The sequence below is a fragment of the Asterias rubens genome, chromosome 4, assembly GCF_902459465.1.
Source record: "Asterias rubens chromosome 4, eAstRub1.3, whole genome shotgun sequence".
Lineage (NCBI taxonomy): Eukaryota > Metazoa > Echinodermata > Asteroidea > Forcipulatida > Asteriidae > Asterias > Asterias rubens.
In genome coordinates, this window is record NC_047065.1 from 21,294,593 (window position 1) to 21,314,666 (window position 20,074).

Genomic DNA, 20,074 nt, shown 5'->3' on the forward strand with positions numbered 1-20,074 from the left:
GTAATTTCATGAAAACATTGAATCCATCTACATAGTGACAGAGGATACCAACCGCATCCCTGGTGGCAGCATTCCCAAATAGATATAAGAAATCTGAGAAACGATTCATTCATGAGGAACATCAGGATATACATAAGTCGGTTAAGACTAGTGCAAGTCTAATTCTTTAATTCCCATTTTCTTCACAAACAAACAGCTAGGTATAAGTAACACAGGGAAAGCCATAAGTAACATCTTACCTTTTGATGAAGGCTCCAGAGTGTTCAGTGCAAGGTCAATTAAAGGAAAGCCAGAAGACTTAACTGTAGTTAAAAGATAAAATTTCCCAAAGAAAATTACTTACAATTAGATTGTAATTTCATTATGGGTTTGAGGCAGGTGCCTAGTGGGGTTAAAGGTCGTCTCGTAATAACCAATGAAGGTCACTGAGTAATAGATAAGTGCAATTACAGATGCGGGCTAAATCTTTATTCATTTACTGGTGTGTATACAAATAATTTCCTTTGCTGGCGCAACCATTCATCAATGTCACTCGTCAGACTACAGACACCAACATACATCTGCTACTAACACAAATCTTCAGACATCTTTTATCAAATATTATTTTCCAGGCTGAGCTTATGAAAAATCAATCTGGGTGTTGGAAATTTTTGATACATTACGTATTGTCAGCAATGTCCATGTGCTTAACACTTTCTGTCGTGTATGGACATGCATTTATATCGCATACTGAACCCATGGTTTGGCTGGGCTTGGCTAAGGCATGGCTTGGCTTAGGCTTAGTCTCAATTGGACTGATTGAAGCCCTGTAAGGAAAGTGTATGTTTTCTAGATAAGCCCAGCTTAAGCTCAAGCCTAAGCTCAAGCCTAAGCTCAAGCCTAAGCTCAAGCCTAAGCTCAAGCCTAAGCTCAAGCCTAAGCTCAAGCCTAAGCTCAAGCCTAAGCCCAAGCCAAAGCGGTGGTTTTAAAAACTATCTATGTCTTTTGTCAATAAGGAAATTTGCAATCAGAGAAATTTCAGACAACAATCAGAGAGGTATTTAAAATTACATTTCAACAGAGTAGAGAACATGGAAAGATTGCTTTATCTCAAGGAAAGTTCTGCAGAATCAGAAATGGTTTCATCATCTAAATGGAGCAATGTATACGACAGGAGTAATACAGACAGAGGAAAAGACACACACTAAATGTCCTTCCTCCATGCCCTAAACCAAACAGCTACATGTATGCCCTAACCATCACAAATTCCACAATTACGCTGAACGAGACAAAGTTCGGGTGTTCCTTTCAAGCTGGAATGTTCACTGCCCGAGGCGATTGAATATAAAACAAAATGTACATTGCCAAATTGCCCCAGTGCCTTTCCATGTAAGAACCTCATCATTATCATAACCTGAGACTCAAACTTAAATAAAAAAAAAAACTGTGCTGGAAGATTTGACAAATGTGAACCATTCTAACGAAGTAGCTTACGGACCTGGGTTTAGACCCAGAACCTCTCAGATGTTTAACATTTCAGGAGATTTGCAGACTCTGTGCACCACGAGAAATACAAAACCAGTATCATACAAAAGCGTTTCTTTCTCCCTTTGATAGCTGATTTACTTCTTACAAAAAGGTTTGAGGCTTAATGAAAATCCTGAAATCAGGAAAACACGGCTTTGGTTTGATTCCAAGGTTGTATCCTTTCAACCTTACGCATTTTTACAGAATTCAAGCCACTATCGAAGAGGTAAAAACGATGAAACAATGGAAACACACAGAGGACGCACGGCACACAGGATTAACCAATGACGTCCTTTTGACCTCTAGGCGAGGGCGCACTACTCAAATGACATCATGCGCATAAAGTCCATTTGAGTGTCATTGGCTGTGGTGGTGTTATCTAGCTAGTGATCTAGCCACAAGCCAAAGTTACTGATCTTAAACTGCGGAACCAAGGCCAAGCATAACATGCAAAAAAAAAAACCTTAAAGTACTGTTTGATCCAGGCTTATATTAATTACACAAGTCTTGCTATGGTGCCCCTTCAAAAGTTTCCCACAGATTTTCCAATAAAAGTGACCTCTGCAAAAGTAAGATAGCCTTGCGCTCTCAAAGATGAAACTAAAAGCCTGTTAATCAACCTTCAACAGTGATCTAGCCAGAGACACATCGCAGCCACAGCCCTAACGACAGCTTAGCCAAAACCGCAGCCATATAGCAATACAGAAAACAGCCCAAGCATACAATCATGGCAAAGACAAGGATGTTGTGTTGTAGCACACAGTGATCTAGCCAAAGACACAACAAACCACAGCCCCAACGATAGCCTCAGCCATAGCCATACTAAAAACGGACTTAGAATGGAATCACAACTGCGAGACAAAGACCTTGGACTTGACTGTTAATTCAATCAGTATTAATGACCTCCTATTAGCTGACGATCCACCTGTTGCCTCCATGGTCACATCGAGCCCCAAACCTGTAATGCAAATCATTAAAACCCTGTTTACCGATCCCGACGACCGACCACTCTCGCCACATTACACTCTAAATTGATTCTTAACAGTGTGATCACAATACTCCAGAAACAATCACGTCTCTGTGTTATTATCATCCATAAAACGTTACGACTGAAAATAATCCAAACAAACCACTCAACTACGAGGGAAAAATTAACATTTAAAAAGGGGGACAAATATTAAACAAGTCTTAAAAATGAGTCAGCATTTGTAAACAAATATCCTAGGTTAAAAGTCCCTGAAGTCAGTCACGCCTAATCTTTGATTGAAAAGCAATGAATATACATAAATAGATGTGTAAGACAATGCTTGACAGTTTCCTTACAGAAGACGCACAAATCCCCCATCTGCTACCCAGTCGTGCATGGACTGCAAATAATAATACACGTTAGCCATGAACTCTATGGTCTGTGATTTTACTACAGATAGATACGCATCTTCACTCTCCGGTGATTTCACCAAGGCTAGTAGTGCATGACAGTACTCGCTCAAATATGACATAATCAATGCGTCTATAGATCAGTCTGGATGCTCAAAGAGCTGGTTTTTAAAAGCAGAGGATATTTTGCGTGAAAAAATTCTGCTAAGCAGTTATAAGCAGTAACCTTAGCTGCTAACCTAATATTCTAGTATGTAAAGTTCTGTTGTGCTTTGATATTTATTGTGCTTAAGCAGCTCTATGAGATCGTTGGGCTCGACAGCCCTTTATGCCTGGGATCCCCTTGGCTCTACCCACTATACTCTTTTGCCCTTATGGCCCTGCCCCTACCAGTCCCAGTATTCCTGACCCCCTCAGACAGAAAGATCTAATTGAAAAACGATGCAATGACTGCCCCCATGACTCCGCCCCCAGTCACCGCCCTTGATGCAGTTGACTCAGACCCCAAATCTCTATTTATTTATAACACATCTAACAGCACAATTAGGGCCAAGTAGGATAATAGGAAACAAGAAAAATGATCAGTAGGATTTGAAACTTTGCATGGTGGAAATAAGATATAGAAGAGTTTGCGGTAACACCATGTAATGACTATCTCTAAATGGGTTGGGGTGGTTCTGAAAAGAACCGTTGGATTAACTCGACGTTTCGATCAGTATGCTCTGATCGTCTTCTGGAGAAATTATCAGTTGTGGATGTTGGTGGTAAACCCAAGCAATCAGGTAGGGACTGAACACCCAATCCACATACAAGGAGTTGGTACGAGGTAGGGATTCAAACCAGGGTCCACAGAGGTGAAAGGCAGGGAAAGAAACCACTGAGCCAACTTGATTCCCACATAACACTCCCCCCCCCCCCCCCCCGATGACCATTTGATGCATATTAGCTCTTCCTCACCCCCCCCCCCCCCCCCACCTCTTCTCAAAAGGCCCTATTAAATGTCAATAAAACTTCAACCTTGACAGTCTTAGCATATCAACAGATAATGCTAGATACCTCACATTGCAGCTTCTTTTATTAGATCCTAGCATTTTAAGGCACTGGACACCTTTGGTAATTGCGCAGACCAGTATTCTCACTTGGTGTTTCCCAGCATGTGCATAAAACAACAAACCTGTGAAAATTTTGCCTTAATTGTTCATTGAAGGTACAAGAAAATAATGAAAGAAAAAAAAACCTTTCGCACAATGTGCTTTCAAATGCCTGAATCTTTCTTAGATTCAAATAATTTAATGAGAAATAGCGAGAAGTCGTTTCTCACAATGTTTTATATTCATGAACAGCTCTCCTTTGCTCGTTACCAACATAAGATTTTATGCTGACTTATATTGTTGGTAATAATCTAACAATTCCAGTGCCTTTAATGACTGCGAACACCGAATGCTGGGTAGGCACCAGCCTAGATCCCTGGTGGTCCCTGATATTTCCCGCCAACAGTAGAGTAAAATCCACATCCATTCATAGCTTGAATCATCCAGAGTAAAGCTATTAATTACTCTTGTCAGTGTTAATCCACCTAATAAGGTATAACCTCAGGCTAGGCTAGACCATGAATTCTTTCTCCATGGCTAGAGCAACAACTTGCTTGATGGCAATATACTCTAAGGCCCATTCCTCAAAACTTGTCTCGAAACAAATCGAGTCTTTTGTCAGCAAGGTAATGGGGCTTCTCCAGCCCCCCCCCCCAACTCTCCTGTGGTTATTCCACTGGTAGCACTCCCCCCCAAAAAAAAACATCCATCATGGTGAACCATTTTAAAATGTGAACTCCTTCAAACATAACTCTTCTCTTAAAACTCCACTCAAATGTTTCCTTCACAACCCACCATTAACACCACCCACATATTGATTGCCCAACTGTAAATAAATCCATAGTGCTAGAAAAACACACTGTTCTTCTACCATAATCCCACATCACCAAAGTTCAGTTAATTTTCCTAGAAATAAAACATGAGAGGAAGCCAGAAACTTCTCCAAACTTCACTCACCAGTAGAAGGAAATCGTTCCAATCCAACTGTGGTTCCGCACAAAATGTCTCGGGAGAAATTCTACCACTGTGTCACATCACTCGGGTGATTATCCAAACTAATGTCTAACACACCTGATTTAAGCCAAAGCCCCAATCAACACACAAGGAAAAAAACACACCTGATGGAGTCCATGCCATCATCAGTACACCCCTCTTCATATGCAAATGCCCAAATCCAAATACCAGTTACGCAACCTCTATAGTTTCTTAGTCAGCCCTGCCTATTGTTACCTGCCAATTTCTGTTTAATGGCTTCCACAGGTATACTACTTCCACCTCCACTGCTCTTAAGACTTTTGTTTAACCCCTATTCATCTCTACCTTCTTAAGACGGCTTATCTTTTGTTTAAGGTTGCCTATTCTTGAAGAGAGCAGCCCTCTTAAAGCTGGTTAGGTATTTTGTTCTTATCGGTATTGTTTTCAGACCCTGGGAGCCAGTGAGTTGAGTAATGGTGTTTGGCTTGGAGAATGCATGCCTCGATAAATAAAAAAAACTTGTTCAATTGTCTTTGTAATCCAAATTTCATCAATGACTGAACAGGTACAACTACGGTGGTTTAGCGCAGGCCTGCGGGATGTGAATGCAGCATCCTGAAGGCGGATGAGCCCACTGTTTTGTCTTGTCCAACATAATCTCTCTTTCTTTTTGTTCCTTTGGTGTGGGATCATGACTTGAAGGTATACAATTGTTTCAAGGATGAAGTTAACTCAAAGGGTTTCGGTCTGAGAGAGGTTTTTAGGAATAGATACATCTGGAAGTGGCTGATGAAATTTGTCTAAACTGGTCACTCCAGACACTTTTACAACATGTTTCTTTCCATGACCTCATCCTCCACCCCTGATTAAAAGCTAATTTTGACATTCCTACCTAAAATGTAGAAAACCTGACTATTTATTGATGACTAACCCATCGTAAATCAGATTATATTTTACCAAAAATTCAACTGTGAACTGCTCACTCTATACAGCGGGCAAAAAGGAGAAAGGGAGAAGAGAGGAAAAAGGGTAGTTGTTCACCTGAAATAAGCACGCCCGGGCCGCATGATCGGCATGGGGGCGATGAGCTGGGGGAAAAAAAGTACATCGGTTGTTCATCGGAATTCAATATTAATTAGTAACTAGAGGGTATAGCCAACAGAGTGACAGGAACAAGTGTTGTGCTGCTGTCCATGGGAAATCCAGGCAAACTATTTCTTACACCGCCCGGGGCCTGATGCCTTATTGCATGTCCCCTCAATTGGCAGGGCTGGGAGAGCTTGCTCACCGCCCGCCCGATCCTGGCTCTGGGTTTTTTCTTCTTCTTTATACATAGATCGGGACAACATGAGACGGGGGACTGTGCCAGCCTTGCGCTACAGGTGATAATGAAGCACATACCAGCTGAGGGTAGGGATAGTGTGAAAACTGGTCAACAGGAGAGACCATCACGTTCTTTGAGTCTCTAACGAGACATGTCAACCGTCTAGAGCTTCGCTAACAGAAAATTACTTATGATTTCATTTTTGTATATTTGTTTTCCTCCGGTTAATTTCATCTGAACAAAAATTCTGGTTGCCATTTTATCTTAACATTACATTTTGAACAGATATATCTAATAGGCTCTTTTGAGAAATATGTGTGTTGCTAAAATATATCTTATATTTTATACAATTAATGAGACTTATAGAACAGTTTTGAAATCCTTTGGGTTTTTTCATCATTCAGGAACACCACATAAATTTTCACTTCGGAGGTAAATTTAGTTCTGATGATCATTATTTTTAAATCGGTTTACTTTCCAAGACATCTGGATAAGATTAAAGATTGCAGTCAAGTCAGATAATAATGTATCAATCATTTCCCAAGTGGGATCCCTTGTTCATCTTGATTGAATGCATCATCTCAAATGCAGCTTAACAAATTAATAATTGATGGTTGGATATTGGGAAGGGGATGTGGGTGTCACAATCAACTTCACCAATTTTCCATTTAATTCCAGTTTACATTTTCTTTTAAACACAAAAATGTACAAACTTTGAGGCTATTAATTCTCACCTCCCTCTTCCTCTTTAAAACAATATAAAATTCAAAGATTCCTCCTATCCCCCCCCCCCCCCCTCACTCACAGGGCTCCAAATTGGCACAGGACTGCAGGTCTGTGGCCATTGACTTTAGCATGCGGCCCGTAAACTTGTGTCCAAACATGTCCAGTGGTATTTATGGTTTTTTTTCAATTTATTAATAAATAATACCTCATTAGTGTTCAAATGTTGACTTCAAATTTGATCAATATCTTTCAATTCTGTTGAGCGTCGAAGTTTACTTACCAATATTAAACAAAAATAATAAAAACAATAATAGTGTATTTATATAGCGCATTTCCATACAGAGATATTGTTTTAAACAGTACAGGGGAGTTTTGAGCAGTGTTTTGTAGATATTGACAGGTTTTTGATTACGAAGAGATATTGGGAGTTTAAATGAGAAAAAAAGGTCTACATACCAAACTGTTTATAATTTGTCCTCATACAATTTTTTTCTTGTGACATAAACTTCTAGTCTATAAGTAATGTTGAGCAAAAAGCCCCGTTGTCTTATGTCTTACTCGAGCACTGACTCAAAATGAGATCTCAATTTTCAGTAGAAGCCGCTGAGAATAAATGTAAATTCATCTTACTATCAATGATCACCCTTATGAATATTTCACATCAGAATTAAACACAGTTAATTTCAATGTTATTTCCAACAGTATTCCCAGAAGTAAACAGGGGATTGGAATTAACTAAGTCGATCAAATGCTCATGATGCAATCTTTCCAAGAGAGTGTCACGGCCGAGTGGTTAAGAGCATCGAATTCAAGTTCTGGTGCTAATTCACCGGGGTGTGGGTTCGAATCCCGGTCGTGACACTTGTGTCCTTGAGAAAGATACTTTACTATAACTGCTTCTCTTCACCCAGGGGTATAAATGGGTACCTGCGAGGGTAGAGGTTGATATTGTGAATGAAAAGCTTTCGGAGCGCCACGGCAGCTCGGGGCTGTATACTCCCTATTGGGAGCTGAGAAAGATTAAAGGGATGTTTATTGGCCCAATGACCAGGGGACTAATGTAAAGCGCATTGATACGCGCTATATAAGAATTTGTTATTATTATAAGAAGGATACTCTATGCACATTTGCTATCGATTGCAAATTGTGTTGTGTTGTGTAATGATTTAGCCTTCGAGAAAACCTCTGCCAGGGTGGAACTGTCAGGCTATTAACTTTTTTTTGCGTTAATACCATAGGTCCTTTTGGTTGGTAAGCAGTCTGCTTCAGCTAATTATATCTTCCTCGATTGCAAAATTGTCCACATTAATACTTCTCACTGGATTTGTTCTAGTGCTTTAATAAAAAAAATGTCTTTCAAAGAATTTTATTATCAAGGGAATGGTAGGGGACCATGATCAATCAAGGTTTTAGTATAAGGAGTGTGTTTTGAACATTCACATTAAATTAATTTATTATTTTAGCCACCCTTTCTGAACCGGACTTTCAAGTCTTGTACAGTGGGACATGTGACAAAGTGTGCAATATTAATTCCTTTATAAAGGGCCTGGGTAAGATTGAGTTCAGATTTAAGGCACAGTTGGACACAACAAATGATATAAAGAAAATTTCCCTCAATTTTTTTTTGCCTGAAATGCTGTTAATTGCCATAATATTCTTCTAATCCACATCAAGGACAGTCTTCTTTGAATTGTTTGCAATACATTTATTCTCAGAAGGTTTCTCAACCGCTGTGCTGTGCGGGAAGGATGAACGCTAATTTGATTAAAACTACATTAAACAATATAATGCAGGTGCATCTTTCTGCCGTGTTTGAAATTAAACAACAAATAAGATTTAAGTACACGATTGGTAATTACCAAAAAACAACTGATTGCTTCCAATCCGAGAGCTTACTGGTTACATCAAGTCCTTACTCAGAACAAATCCCTCCAGAGAAAGATTTCCATCAGAAACAAATTCAGTCAAATCAAAGAAATGACATTTTAAGAACCCCCCACAAATGGCAAATTGCTTATTTTGATTGCAGCATTGGAAATAAACCTGATATTAATTGGCGAAGAACAAAAATCCCAGACAAATCAGTAACGGTAAAATCCATTAAAACCCGACCATCGAATAGGATGAAACTGTGCTCAGCTTGGACTGCAATTAATTAACTCTTCTATAAGAATTATGCACTTCCAATTTTAGAAAAGATAACAACATTTGGTGTAATGAATTTACTAGGAAAATTTATTTTAATTGATTTAAAGGAAAATACTCTACAAGTACTGAGTTAAACATTGCTCAACACAAATTGGTGCATGGTTCAAACACAAATATCAAGCCAAATGCTTTTTAGATTTTTGATTTACATATTTTTGTTAACACATTGTCGTTTTAAAAGGCAGTGGACACTATTGGTTATTCCTCAAAATAATTATTATCATAAAATCTTTCTTGATTACGAGTATTGGAGAGAGGTTGATAGTATAAAACATGGTGAGAAACAGCTCCCTCTGAAGTGACGTAGTTTTCGAGAAAGAAATGATTTTCCATGAATTTGATTTTGAGACCTCAAGTTTAGAATTTGAGGTCTCGAAATCAAGCATCAGAAAGCACACAGCTTCGTGTAACAATAGTGTTTTTTTCTTTCATTACTATCTCGCAAATACAAATTTTCACAGGTTTGTTTTTGTATGCATATGTTGAGATACACCAAGTGAGAAGACTGGTCTTTGACAATTACCAATAGTGTCCACTGTCTTTAACACATACATAATACGGACATAAAGAAACTACTTTTAACAACAGAGGAGTGTAGAATTTTCTCCACAATACTTTTTATATATGATAACTGTAGGGTTGTAATAATCTCATTGAAAGTAATTAAGTCTTTTTTTCTCCTTTGTTTTAAAAATCAATCTGGGGGGGGGGGGCACTGCTTTGTTTGTATGTGTGTTGCTGCTTTGTTCTGTTGTCATTGGTCTTTTGCAGTTTGGTGTCATTAAAAATGTTCATGCCGTTTTTATAATCCTGTGTATCCATAGTGAAAGTGTAACTAATAGATGAAAGACATATAATGAAACGCTCCTGGACAAATCTTGAATAATTGATTGATGAATTTACCAGTTGGAAAATGTGGACGACCCAAAAGAAGAATAATTTCTAAATGATTAGAGAGCTTCAAATGTACATACCTTTGACACAGTTTCCCCCGCCACTAAGCAAAAGGTCATTATTCAAACTTACAAAGAATCTTAACGACTGACAGTCAAGTTTACCAATCCGCATTCCTTCAATCACAAAGCAAGGTCAAGCAAGCTGCTGCTTGTTTTCTACACGTCTAACCACTAGGGCTTTGGGGGGATACCGTTTGAGGTTGGGTGTTTAATGTCAATCTGTCAGCTTCAAATCCTGTTCACGTGTTTTTATTTTTTGTTCAAGGGGGCCAATATGTTCCCTTTATACTTGATAATCATGATCATAATTATACTGCCTTTTAATAACTTGTGTTTTTATGAAAATGCACATACAGTTCATGCATGCTCCACTGCCCTTAATTTAATGAAAAACTAATTTGAAAATGCGGCAGACAATGGCGTCCTGACGAATAAAATATCATTGATATAATTGCTGCCATATTGAGAAGTCCTACAACCATCATATGTTAGTGAGCTACATAGAAGTTTAGCATAATTACTACAACCGGGTGCTCGCAATCCCGTAATATTAGTTTCCATGGTTTTGTGCAATCACCCATCTCATTCAGATAGCCTCTAATTACACAATTAATGGCAACTCATTATGGACTATAAAAGCCACGTCCATGAACAACAATTTGGACGGGGGAGGGGTATGCGCTGTCTGCTTTTAAACGTGTTATCAAACACTTTCTCACATGAGGGAACACTTGGCGTAAATTTTAGCGTTTCCCTGTTTGCTCAAAGAAACAAGGTCGAAGTTCATGTAACAACTCTGATTTCACAGAAGAAAATAGAAATTGATATTATTTGATACCCAACATAGTCTCCTTCCAAAAAACGCCACCATCGGCTGACCTTAACCTACAAATTCCTTTCCAGATACAAATTTTTCAAATCCAGACAATAATTTTCAAACCCAGACAATATTTCTCAACGGAACAGAAATAAAACATTTAGAAACACTTACAATGGTTGCTGAAAATGATTCCATTCTTCATGAAAAGAGAGATTTTATTTTTTAACTCCTAAATTCCTGACGGACACCCCAGTTTGCGACTGACAAAATAGGAGGAAAGTGTACATTTGGTTGAGTGCAACTGGTTCAGTTACCTGACTGACATCCCACCTACATCTACAGATGGAAGTGCCAGAATAAGTCAAAATTGAACTGAAATACACTTTAACTAATGAAATGAACTGATTCAGTTCTTCTCAAGAAAATGCATGTATGGTTTGTTTTAGAAAGCTACATTACTTGATTGTTGTTAATCAGATTTTTTTTCAATTTTGTCTGAGAGAAAATGAGAACATCACAATCATGTTCCAATGATTCAAACTCTTTTGAAAGAAAATAAACAAGTTCATAGAAAGCACAACTGAACTAACTCAACCCCTTAAAAAAAAAGAAATCTGATAGGATTGACAATGCCACTGACAAATCTCAGGGAAATCATTTAGAATGAGTTCCTTCCACCATGATGGAGGCAGGGGAGCTGTCCTCAAAATTAGGATCCATGTTCCTTTTTTTCAAATTAGCAAGAAAGATTTACACCTGTATTTCCCTGGCCTCTAATTGCATCTACAGAGACAAACCTGTGAGAGTTCAAAGCTTGCTCATGGAAAACCCCTTCAAACAGAGAGTTAAAGAATGATATGAAAAGTAGCAATGAAAAAGCCTTTGTACACTCCGCCCTTCTAAAATTAGTTACAGCTTACTTCAGCAATTTTTTGGTTTGCCCATAACCTGAAAAACAGCCAAGTGCTTAAGAAGGTTAGCAAACAATAAATCCCCATAAAAGTGTCAAAACAGCTCTCTTCCTTCAACTCTACTGCTCCCTCATTAATCTTGCCAACTGCCTTGGAATAATAACAGGGGAAGAGAGAGAGAGAAGGGGAAAAAAAACTACACTTCTGCAAATGCAATTAAAAATTGGCCCAGAAAATGATTCGCTATGCACCTGACATTTATAAGTTGGTTAGTTATCATCTCTAGAATTAAGCTGCTGAGCCCGGCTCTAGGGGTTTAATAACAGAAAGAGAAAGATGAAAGATGGAAGGAAAACGGTGGGGAAGGGGGAGAAGAAGGGGTGAAAAAAAAGGGAAAGGGGAAGATGGACTGAGGGAAGTGAGAGGCGAAGAGCACTAGAGAGAAAGGTTCCACATTAATTGCTGACATACTATTTTGGGATGATTGGCTGGAATGGATAAACAGATGCTTGCATCTCATCTGCGATAATTCAATTTGTGCCGACTGAAATTCCTGCAAATTACGGGGCCACGGGCAGCATAGGTGAAGCTCATACCAAACATGGTGGGACCAACTCTCACGTTTTTTTTCCCCGTGTTTTTTTTCTTCTTCTTTCTTTCTGTCTTCTTCTTTTCTTTTGGTTGATAAAAAAATTTACAAGGTAGTAGTAGCTCCAGAGAGCTGGGTATATAAATGGTTAGATGGAGTCCAGTATCTAATTGCGCTTATGACAACATCACGTCAATGTAGGAACACGACGGGGTTCCCCCTGGTCTACTCCAGTCTTTTTTTACCCTGGCCCCGAGCCACCCTGCCGCGGACTGCTGGGCCGTACATGCAATAATTGGTAGGATGTATCAGAGTGCAGACAAGCTGTCATGACGTTCCTCCATAGGTTCTTTTAAGATACCTTAAACCAAGATATAATATTTATATACACACCCTGGAGTAGATCAGTTCCATGCAAAGAGGAAAAGAGCGCAAGAATTTGAAGCAACAATTTAAAGGCAGTGGACACTATTGGTAAATACTCAAAATAATTATTAGCATAAAACCTTAATTGGTAACAAGTAATGTGTAGAGGTTGATAGAATTAAACATTGTGAGAAACGGCTCCCTCCGCAGTAACGTAGTTTTCCAGAAAAAAGTAAATTTTTCACGAAGTTGATTTTGAGCCCTCAGATTTAGAATTTGAGGTCTCAAAATCAAGCATCTGAAAGCACACAACTTCATGTGACAAGGGTGTTTTTTTTTTTCTGTCATAGTTATCTCGCAACTCCAACGACCAATCAAGCTCAAACTTTCACATGTTTGTTATTTTATGCATATGTTGATATACAGCAAGTGAGAAGACTGGTCTTTGAAAATTACCAATAGTGTCCAGTGTCTTTAAGCCGTGTAGGTCTATTTCACATATTGAAATAGCTTAGATGACTACAAACACAATTAATCACAGTAGTCCCTACCTTTGTACACTATTAAATTTCCAATGCATTCCGAGATTTTGTTATGTACTATATGCTCTGCTGCCCCTTTACAAATAGTTTGTTCAGCAGCAAAATTTACGGTGCAATTTAATGAGTTTTGCTGGGTTTTTTTAAAACATGCTGTTTTTTTAGGGATGCATATATAGGCCTGCATGCTCGGTTATACTCAAGGTACCGGTGGTGGTTGGAAAGCACTAACTTTTACATCCTAATTTAATTCTAGTTGTAAGAGATGAAACTTGATCTTCGGATTGAAATTAATTTGTATATTATCATGGGCGAAAGAAAAATGTTAAACATTATGAACTGCTAGGATAGTTCAGACGCCTTTGCATACTACTCTAAGTAAACACTGAGGTGATGGACTAAACGAACAGAATACCAATCACTATAAGGTGTTGGGACTTTCCACCAGCTGCTAGTTTGAACTAAATGGACAGCAGAGTGCAAACTTTAAATTGTAAATTAAATTAGTCATTTGAATTTTAATAAGTTTTTTTTTTTTTTTTTTCCATTTGGTCTTAAGGTTTAATGATGTAGTTGTTGTGTTATACCATGGAGGTAGGATAGGTTATTTGTACAAATGCACATGAGGTTCGAATCAAGACGAAATGGAAATTTAAAAAAAAAAACATTATAAAAAAAAATGAAACAACTTCAGAAAAAATACTCACTATCCTCTATACTCGCCACTTATAGAAAAGAGAATTATGTGACAGTTATAGCCATGAAAAAAGTTCAACTTCACATGATCGGAAGATGTGTAGATCAGCTGCTCAGACTTGTCTGTGTTACCACTTACAACCAAGAAGATGGGAGAGAAAAACCGCCCCACACACACCAGCATCAAACAGCCTCGGCTGACAATGGAGATTTTCTGTCGCTGAACAAACATGAGGTTGGTCCATTACCAAGTCCCCGTCTCTCACGGCTACCGGGAGTCTTTAATTTGTTGTGAGAAAACAGGCAATGAGCACTCCCCATGCTGAAAGTCAAGGCTAAACTGTCTCCGATAATTGCCACAAAATAAAAAACAGGTATTTCAAATTACTGGCCCAATTGGCCGCTCGTTATCAGACAGCAGTGGTTATGATGGACTTTTCTTCAAGGTTTTTTTGTCCCAAAATTTGCTTTCTCTGTTTTTTTTTTCTCTCTGCAAATCTGCTTCTTCTTGAAGAGTGACAGAGTTTAATAATGATAGAACCTTGAATTATTCACTCGGATGCATTTTTTCCCCCTTTAGCGAGTTTTGATGTTTCTCAACACATTTTCCGGAAATTGTCTCATCATCTTCTCTAATTTCATTCTATCAATTCAAATATGCCTTTTTGTAGATGACTTATGAGGAAGGACAGGGCAAATACATGAAATCCCTCAAATGGAAGTGTTGGAAATCCAACTAAAACAGTGTTTACTTCTTGGCGAGCTAAACAAAAATGGAGCTGAATAAAACCGAGTAATAGAACAACTATCAGTCAATTTCCACCAGTCAGTATAACATATATCATTTACAAAACACATTTGCATTTTCGTCCCAACTTGTACTTGTTGAGTGCTATCTTTACAAAAAAATAGAAATTCATCATTAAGTTTTCCATTGTAACTTTGTGTACTGTTCACTAAAATAAAACCTCTGTAATTCTTCACATCTCTTTTCTTGAAAAGATCAATCTGAAAATGACATAGTATAGGTACACTTTGTCCAATAAAATGATTGCCTGTCTTCTAAATTTCCTATTTAGGGTACAAACAAAGGACTTTCTCATTAACTGTTTCCATGACAACCAAAATCAACCACAGTCACTGAATTATTCACAAAATACTCATCAAAGCATGAGAAAGAATCCATGATAAATATATACCCAAAAAGAGCCAACATAGCATGCCCATACTTTAATGAGTGACAAAGAAACAAAAGGTTGCATCATGGACGCTATCATAATGGTATCTTTTCATAAAATAAAAAGATTGAAAACTTGAACTGTTGCGGTTGAAAACCCAACAGGTGTTACTATCATGCTATATAATATGCCCAATGAAGACGTAACAGTTCAGCTACACTCAATCTTCCAATAACAGCAGTTTCTTATGATCTCACAATCACTACAACATCTGTCGTGTACAAAATCTGTCCAAATTTTAAGCTCAAACTCTGTCCAAATTTTAAGCTCTTTTGAGCTCAATCGCCTAATAGTGATCAGTGTAGCAAATAAAAAAAAACAGAATGTTCTGAAATACAATGGTTGATGCAGAAAAAGAAAAACAAACCCATAGACTTGGCACCAAAAAAAACTGTACTTAATAACTGATCATATAAAGCGCATACCGTTACATCGCGCTGATCGGTCTGGGGCAACCACCTGATTTGGTTTCTATTCTCTTCCAGCAGCACCATCATGTTTGTTTCCTGCCAAGAGAAGTACCCCTTGTCCCTGGTGATAAACAGAGGAGTTCACCTTGAGAGGCTAATCTGCCTGGGATGTCTTTCTTTTCATTAAGAATGGAAACAATATCCAGTCCCAGAGAACACAAGGAGTCCCATCGACTGGAGAAGTGGGGATGATTGCTGCAGAAGAAGGGTTTGGAAGTCATTAAAGCTCTTCTGGATGGGCTAATCAGGGGTATCAACGAGGGGATTAGAGAGGGGGGGACAGTTAGAAAGAAAGTGAGGGGATAGAATGGGTGAGCAGGTAATAATTTACAGGGATTCTTCCAAGTCACCGCAGGATGCCCTATTGTTTGTCAGTCCAGAATAGGTTCTTGGCTATTAAACCCTGTCTCATCATTAGTCCCCGATGAGGATAATAAAAAAAAAGACCTCTACAGTGTTGATGAACAAACAACTCGTTTCCCGCCAAACCCATACAAGTTGTCTGACCTCGAGAGCGGTTTTTGTCCTCTCATAAACACAATTATGAAACATTTGTTTTGAGTCCAACACTACCACGAAATAACCAAAATGAGAAATTACTTCTTCCGAATAGCGCTTACCCCATTATTTGAGATAGTGATATATTCCGAGACAGACTTTGATTGTCCCCTTTATTGCATTTGATGAAACTTGCTGCTACGAAAGCTGAATGCAGTTTTTAATGTAATTAGTTAGTCTTTAAGTGCTACCACTATCTGCCTTGTTTCAGACTTAACACTGGTGCATATTTCCTGCGAATGCAAATGCTGGTTCATATTTCCTGGGAATGCAAAAAAAATTTGATACCACATGTCTGTTTTTGCCGTGAATGTTTCACAGGAGTTGAGCACAACTGACGCAAATCATTTGTTGGGAATTTAGATGCAAAATTTGAATCGCAAGTATGAACTGAGGCTTAACACAGCCATCTCCTCAATGTAAAGACAGACTTAAACTTGCTCTTGACTTTCAGGTTTATTTTAAGGCGAATCAACAATTAAAACAGTGCATCTGTGGTGTGACAGCACGCATGAACACTCTATACAATCAACCCTTAGAATGGTTTGTATGCCTTTATTTCTATGTTTTGGTTTCGATAAGGAAATAATGGTGCAGCACATCTTCATGTTCCAACCAATCTACTCTATTCTACATACCCCCTTCCAAGACAATAGGAGCATAATTGTTCATGTAAAGCATTTAGAGCCCTTTCTTCACAGACAAAAATAAACCATTTCACTACAAGGTATAGAGCCTCACTGCAATTCAAGATCATGTGGTTCTAATTTCTATCTTCATCATCTTCTTTTTTCCCCTCCTTTCCCCCCAAATGGAAGCATTTATGACAAAACTTTAGAGGTAATTGTCTTTATGGTCAATTAAGGAAATGCATTGACTTGGCAAGAGCGTACTTAGTGCAGCAATCTTTGGCGTGATAGAGGAGCGTTTTTAGCGTGAGTTATAAACATTTCCATACAGCTGAATATTGGGACTCTCACTACAGTACAACCAATAACAACACACTCAAGTTATGGTTACAACATGCGATGCAATACGCTTAACTCATTTCACACACACCAGCGCACCAGCACCCATACACAAAACAAGAGACTTTTCAGGTGGCTGAACAATACGATTTTTTCTTTTTCAATTGAAATATCCCAAAACAAAAATTCTACCCCAAGCGAGTCCTCCATGACCCCATTTCTGCACCTATCATGCATTCCTCGTTGCTGGTTAATTCTGTGTAAATTTCTGATAAAGCTGTTGCATACATACATATGTATTTACCTCAGGCTGCTAGTACAAAGCCGCTATTGTCCAAGGTGCCGGGTCAAGCCCTTTTCAATCATTTGCAAATGCAACCAATGAATAAAGTTTGCAAAACATTGCTACGGCAGATGGATTATCTTGCTTAAGTTGAATGAGGGCTTAGAGGGGGGGGGGGAAGTAGAGTATGAAAAGATGAAAAGGAGTTGAAGAAGTGAATGTAGAAGAAAATCAAAAGCTTTGAAAGGAAACTTGTGTTTATCAAAACCATATTTGTAATGAGGGACAGGCTTGATAAAGTGGTGCCAAAGAAGAGAACAGGGACAGACTTAGGAACCAACAAAGGATAGAAGAGTTAATAACTCCTGTATGTTGGATCATATTTCTCTTGTGCTAAATTAAAAGTGAGCAAGCTTTGTTTGTACCGGCGGTAGTAGTCAAAAGAAAGCGCACCCTGCACGCAGCAGCGTTGTTTTATCCAAGGTGTTTTTTCATTAAAGACGCTATGTAAGATTTTTGGCCCCAAACATTAAAAAGTAGATTTCTTTAAGTGAATGGTATTTCAAAGAGTATCACCCTATCTAACAAAAAAAAGTTAACTTTTACTTTTAATGTTCAGGAATCGTGACAAAAATTTAAAATGTTCTTATAAAACACATAAGAATTGGTCACATGATATATTGTCGGGATCCGGACAAAAACTTATTTTGAGCACTTTATTTCGCTGCTACTAATAACTGGCGGACTTTTTCGAGCAATGGCTCAAATGAAAGCTTGTAACTTTCTCGACCCCCATCAAAATACCTATTGAATTTTAAATTAAAAAAATTTGGGTCAAATCGGCCAAAAATCTGACATAGCATCTTTAATCCTCGTTCCTGTGCTGAAATCTATCTAAGAAGCTTAATTGTTTTCCAGTGGAATTAATGTGGATTGCTTACAAGGCAACAAGGCAGAGGCAATTACCGACAAAAACACGTTTGGGTTTTCATCACCACATATTTAGCATGTGGGGGGGGGGGGGCATTATAATCACATGAACTAAACTCCATTACCCACTTCATAAAGTAATGGTTCATAATAAATGATAATAAATAACCATGTTAATGAATTGCACTGAAGTGAGTCTACAGCGCATAGTCTTAATGGAAATGATCAATTAATAACCCCTTGGAGAAATTTCAAACTCCTTAAAGGTAGGGTCATCGTTGGGTTTCTGTCAGCGCAAAGCTGATTTATCTAAAGGAAGATAGAATAAAAGTCATACGTGACAGTTTCAGATGAATAGTGTCTACTTGCTGAGAAAACAGCGATTGTCAAATCAATCCATTGTCAAATCAATCCACGGACACCAGCCTTTACCTAAAAATCAATTCATGCAATAATCGTTTCCCAGATACCCACCTACCCCCTTTTTCTAAGAGGACCCCATCCCTACCCCCACTATTACCAACCTACTCCCCTATCCCTAAGGGTAGCCCATTCTACACCCAGTACCAACCTATACCCACATATCCCTGAGGGTAGCCCATCCCTACCCCCACTATTACCAACCTACTCCCCTATCCCTGAGGGTAGCCCATCCCTACCCCCATCCACTATATTACCAACCTACTCCCCTATCCCTAAGGGTAGCCTTATCAAGGCCCAGTCTCTGCACATCCAAGTCATGGTGAATCACAAGTTCAAGACAGGGGTGTGTTCATCAGCTTCATTTAAATAATGGTGCACGCTGACTGGCATGTACAGGTGGTGCAAATTAAGATAACCTTCCCTGCCAACAAACCCGACCAACGACCAACGTCAAGAACCTTCTGTCTGCGGTAGGGTGCTTGCCCAGACATAAAGAACACAGACAAGGCTTTTGGGGGTCTCCTCTCCAAGCAATTAAGCGAGCGTGATGCTGCGTTTTTCCTTATTATTGACTAAGAGTTCAGTTCGGGCAAATTGTTGCGCCATATCTTACATCACCAGGACATTTGTCCCTCCTTTCCTGGCCCTGGCCATGAGAACTTTGAGGGGGAGGTGGAGGGGGGTGGGGAGGGGTTGGTAAAAGAGAAAACAAAAGTATCAGTTGCCTAAGTGTGAAGTGGATTACTTGGATTTTATGAGAATGGTGGCGCCATTGATCTAGGGGTTGGTATGGGTGAAGATGGGCTGGCATTGCATTACTCATGAGCTGTATTTGGGTACCTCTGGGATCATACCTGGAATACCACATACCATTTGTCACCGGTAAAATCTTCCATTATATAGAGAAATGAACAAATATACAGCAATCTTTCAGCTATTTGAATGCAATTAAGTCTCTTTATGCTTTTCATTTGAAAATGAAAATTAATCAAATTTTAAAGAGTATCGGATGTACACTGCATAAAGCACAACAGGCGTTTCAAATGACTTGGAGAAAATGAAAACATAAATAACTGATACATACATATTAATGACATACATGGCAGAGTGAAATGATCAT

General features: G+C 38.7%; 1 long non-coding RNA gene across 1 annotated transcript in view; it reads right to left on the reverse strand.

Annotated features, from left to right (window-relative positions):
* Positions 1-201: 201 nt before the first annotated feature.
* LOC117288790 overlaps positions 202-20,074 on the reverse strand; it is a 50,202-nt gene continuing 30,329 nt past the window's right edge. The window contains exon 3 of the long non-coding RNA XR_004518910.1: positions 202-302. This is a non-coding gene — a long non-coding RNA (uncharacterized LOC117288790). The remainder of the gene's footprint in view (positions 303-20,074) is intronic.